The sequence below is a fragment of the Monodelphis domestica genome, chromosome 8, assembly GCF_027887165.1.
Source record: "Monodelphis domestica isolate mMonDom1 chromosome 8, mMonDom1.pri, whole genome shotgun sequence".
NCBI lineage: Eukaryota > Metazoa > Chordata > Mammalia > Didelphimorphia > Didelphidae > Monodelphis > Monodelphis domestica.
The window spans coordinates 19,057,591-19,063,160 of record NC_077234.1 but is presented as its reverse complement, the minus strand read 5'-3'; positions in this window follow the sequence as shown (position 1 = coordinate 19,063,160).

Genomic DNA, 5,570 nt, shown 5'->3' with positions numbered 1-5,570 from the left:
AAGCTATTTTACCCCCTTTAAATGTGGAAATGCCCAAATTTTACATACCTTCAATGCTGTGCCCCACTATGGAGTCCCTTCATTCATATGAATTTGGTTTTTGGGGCCTTTTGAGATAGTCTTTATTGGTAGGTGGTGAGGAGAGGAAGAGTCCTGGGTCTACTCTGCTGCCATGTTTACCTGGAAGTCCTGAAATTGGTTAATTTCTAAAGCTTTAGAGCTAGACATAAATAAGAACAATACCTGTTCTTTAGACATACTCCAGTATTCTTCATCCACTATGGTACCTGGAACACAATGCTCATTTTCAGAAACTGATAAATTTTCTGTTGTGTCACTTAAAAAATTTTTACTGTTTTAGGACTTGAATAGCATGTAAGCTCCTTGAGGACAAGGATTGTTTCTTTTTTTTATTTATGTATTTTGAGAGCCAGAATAGACTATGTAGCAGGTACATGAACTGAAATAAATTCAATATAGTGTAATGAATTCTGTACCAATTGAATGTCTGACATGCTGGAACTCAAATCACAGTTGTCCCTCATGTGTAGCTTGAAACTGTGAACATCAGAAAGTATAGCGATGATAATTTACATCACCCACATACTCTCAAGTAAATTGTCTTGCTTTTATTTATTCCTAATTGGGACATTTCCTCTCCAGTTTATAGAATTCAAAATAGAATACTTTGAACTCTGAACAGAAGCAGAACTTCTGATCTCTGAAACAGTCTTTTTTCAGTTATGTCCAAATCTTTTTGACCCCAATTTGAGGGTTTCTTGGCAAAGATACTGGAGTTATTTTCTATTTCCTTCTCCAGTTTATTATACAAATGAGGAAACTGAGGCAAACAGGTTTAAGTGACTTTCCCAGAGTCACACAGTTGGTAAATATCTAAGACTGGATTTGAACTCAGGGAGATGAGCCTTCCTGAATCCTCCTGGGCTCTATTCACTGCATGACCAGCTTTCCCATACTCTGGACAAGAGTGGCTAATTGCAAAGGTATCATCAGCAATGTTCTTGCTTAGGACAATGATGAAGATGATCAATTTGGAGTCTATACAGTAATGACCACATGGGAAGTACATAATGTCTTCGTATAAAAAAAGGGCAATCCAATTGACTTATAGAATCCTCTTTGCATACCTGTGTACATTTAGCATGTGAACCATACTAATGTTGCTTTGAGACTGGATAAATTGAATCTGGCCTCAGAGACTTTCCAGCTGTGTGACCCTGGGAAAGTCTCGTAACCCCCACTGCTTAGCCCTTACTGCTTTTCTGCCTGATTCTAAGCTGGAAGGTAAAGGCTTAGGAAACAAGAGAGAGAATGGATCCACTGAATCCATTGGAATCCTCTTTGCATATCTGTGAACATTTAGCATAAGAAGCATACTGTCTCTGCTCTGAGAATGGATCCTCTGAATCTGTCTGCCCATTAGAGTTTAAATCACGATGGGCAAAGAGCTGAGGACTTGTCGGTGTTTGTCTTCACGATCAGCCTGATGAAGGTTACAAACAGAGCACAATGCCGCAGACAGTGGCTTTGACATGAAGCACTGGCATGTCTCATGTTGCAGAGCCCCCTGCGGAGGGGATCCGAGCATGACTCTCCTTTGAAGCCAGTGGCGCTCTGTACGCACTCTTTGGATCAACTTGGCAGGGCACTCAGTATGATCAAGAAAGAGACCCAGGAGAAGAGATGGGGATAAATGGGAGGTGGGGATGCGCTGAAATCAAGACTTCACTGCTTTAGAATTCTCCTGCTTCTCTCTATTAGGCAGTTGGCTGGAAAAGAAAATCCAAAAATACAGAGGGAAAGAGAGAAGGGGGAAAAAAGTGAATTATTATTAGATCTCCTCCCAAGGCCTTGACTTTCAAGCTCCAGACTGCGTACCTCCAGGGAGAGAGTGATGAGTATACAGTTCTGCTTGATCCATGTGGCTGTTGGCTGGCTTCCCATAGCTGCTTCCGAACCCAGAGCATGTTTCTAGTTTGTTTTGCTCAGCAGAAGGTCACAACACGGCAGTGCCTGAGGTTTGATAAGAGGGAGATGGCAGCAAAAGGGAGGATGAATAAGGAACATCCCTTGAAACGTTGCTTTTGGTTTTAAGACTGTACTGGCGAGTTTTGCTTGGGGTCTCATGCTGATTATCCTCAACTCTTAAATGTCAGGCACAGAGGAGATGCTTAATAAATATTTGTGGATTGATTCATTGAATGGATCATATCTGATAGCTGAGAGGCAGGATGGCATTATGGACAGAAGACTGGCTCTGGAGTTGGGAAGTCACAGGTAGGCTGAGACTGGGCATTTAACTGCCCCCCCCCCCATGGCAACTCTGTTAGGCTATGATCACAAGATACTACTCTTGGACTGTAAGGAAAGATAAAAGAAAACCTTGGGAAGACTTGAATAAACGGATACAGAGTGAAGTGAGCAGAACCAAAAGAATCACTTATTTATTTATTTTAAACACTCATTTTAAATAATATTTGATTTTCCCTCAATAACATATAAAACAATGTTTAACATTTAAACACATTTGAATTTGAAATTCTCTAGGAGAACAATTTTACAACAATGACATTATAAAGATAAATCACTTCAAAGTTCTTGAGAATTTCAATCAATGCAATGACCAACCATGACTCCAGAGGCCAAAGATAAAGACTGCTGTCCACCTCTTGACCAGGGTGGGTGGGTGGGGTTGGCCTCAGGGTACAGGAAGAAGATTTTTTTTCCTTGGTATGGACAATCTGAAAATTTGTTTTGCTTGACTATGCATATTTATAACTAGGGGTTTCTTCTTCATTTTTATAGAGTGGGGAGATGTGGAAGAGAGAGAAAATAGACATAATTTTGAGGCCTTATTGTTCAGTCATGTCTCACTCTTTGGTATCATTTATGGCAAAGAGCCTGCAGTGGTTTGCCATTTCCTTCTCCAGCTCATTTTATACATGTGGAAACTGAGGCAAACAGAACTAAGCAATTTGGCCAGGGTCACCCAACTCATAAGTGTTTGAATTTGGACTTGAATTTGTCTTCCTGACTCAAGGCCCAATGCTTAGAAATGCACATGGAATAAACTGATGGTTTCACTTATGTTCTTGGACTAGAAGGTCATAGGATTTTGAGTTGGAAGAGACCTTATTGGTCATCTTGTCCAGTCCCCTTATTCTGCAAACCAAGAAAATGAGTTCTGTGTAACAGTCACTGATTGACCCTCTAAGGTGCTCATCACAGGAAGCCTTTCAGCTGGGAACCAAGGCCAGAAACAGCTGCTTTATCTTTGCAGAGGAGTGGCTCTTGTAGATTCTGGGAAAGGCAACATTGCTGGGCAGTAAGGGAAAGCTTTCAATGTCCTCTTTTAAATCTATTTGGTCCACATTTTACTTCTGACTCTCCGACTGTCAATCAATCCAGTAGCTCTCAAAGAGGTCTGCATAATCACTGCACAGCCTTTAATAATTCTGTATTACTTTTACATGAATAATTTATTGTATCAAAAATCTATGATGAATTTTTTGCAGTTAGTAGTTGTGAAGTAGAAGGACACATAGTTTTCAAGCTATTTTATTACCAGGAGATGCCGATACAGTGGTAGAGAGTTAAATTAAAGGAAAGTGAGTGGACCCATTTTTTAAAGCTCTTATCAGAGGTAGAAATGATATATCCCAGATGAGAATAATATTGGCTGTCTTTTCCCATTTGTCCATTGCAAACATTGAGTTGTTTCTTAGAATGAGAACTAACAGCAGCATTCTACCAGTTTTTCCTGGTTAGAGAGCCCTTTCCTACTGCTGAAGACTTGGGAAATTGAGATGGTGGGCATTCTTCCCATTCCTCTATTCCATCCAGAGGTGAAGGTGTTTGCTTCCCTTGTTTTGCCTACTTGCCATCTCAGGCTGTTGTTGAAGGGAGCCAGTGAGGCACGGCCCCCAGGAACCACCTTGAATGACAATATTTGGGAGGAGTAGCTCATGAAATGAAAAAAATAATGGACAGAAGGCACCCTCAGAAGAAGTAAGTTAGAAGCCTTGTACTTGGAGTTGCGAGGAGTTGAAGAACTTTTCTTATAGTGCATTGACAAATATAAAGAAGCATTCTGTAATAGACAGAGATTTAACCTCGGATTCTGGAAAACCTGTGCTTGAGTTCTGCCTTTGACACCCACTACCTGTGTGACCCTTAGCAAGTCATTTGCCCTTTCAATGTCTCATGCATCTCTTTAGGAATCTAATTTGTATGGGTAGGGAGGGTTGAAAATTCAGGTATATCCCACCACAATAATTCCTAAAGTGTTATTGGAAGGCCCCTGAGAGTTCCTGAGACATTTCTAGATTGTTTGTGAGGTCAAAATTATTTTTACAAGAATGCTAAGATGTTTTAATTTCTAATGTGGTAAAATAATTATTACTTTATTTAATCCACATAAAAGATTTTTGGGGAGGTGTCTGAATTAAAATCTAAGATCTCCTTTCTAAGATCTAAAAAAATCTAAGCTCTAAAATTTGAATTTAAGATCTCCTGTTTCTAGGATTGGCTCTCAATCCAATGAGCCACCTAGCTGCCTTACTTCGAATCAATTTAAAGAGATTCCAAGATACAAGTCTTCATCAAAAAGGGGTACCTCTTATGGAGCAGGATATAGAGCATAGTCCTTTGCTGAAAGGATACAAGGGACTGTTCTGACTGGTTCCCAGTAAACGAGCCTGTCTTCTAATGACAGATTGGATGGTAAGGTAGATTCTTCTGATGAACCTTCATTTTGTATAAATATAACTACATGAAAATATCCATGAAGTAATCTATTTTTTGGAGGAATGAATGCTACCAGCTACAGGAACCTGGGAAAGTTGCCCATGGGATATATACTTTGATAGAAGCTTGGGATTCTGGGAAATCAAGGGGAGGACAAAGTGCATTCTAAGTATGATTTTTAGTGTAAGAAAGAAGTTACAAAAGGAGAGAAAAATCAGATCTAGCAATGCAAAGGAACAGCCCAAGTAGGGGAAGGGGAAGGAAGACTCAAGATTCCAGTAAGGAATAGAGGAGTTGAAAGAATTCAAAACTGCTAGCTTACTTCTGGTCAGTTCTTTGCTGTAGTGGATGCTCTGAGAGGAGAACTTCTGAGGTGGAGGATTCCTCTGGACACTAATTATCTTCTAGTGAATCCCTAAATCTCTCTGGTTCAAGTTGAAGACAAAAGTAGATTGGGACTTTATAGGAAGACCTCTCTTTCCCCAAAATTTCCTGAACATCAATATATTGCCAGATTAGCTTAGGAGGAAGGACAACCAGCAACTGACCAAAAGGAGGGTCAGGTTGATAGCCTGAACCCTTCAGGATTTGGGTAGGGCGAAGGTCAGTTGCAAATCTATAGGGATTCCTGTTTCCCACTTTCCTCATCCATCACCTGCACTTTCCCTGCCTTGTGTGTCCTCAAAAATAAAGAGTTACCATTAGATTAGATTAGATCTGCCTGCTTTCTGACACCAAAGAAGGGGACTGAAGATTAGGGGAGAACCATACCTTTCCCCAAAGAGGAGAACTGACCAAGGCTG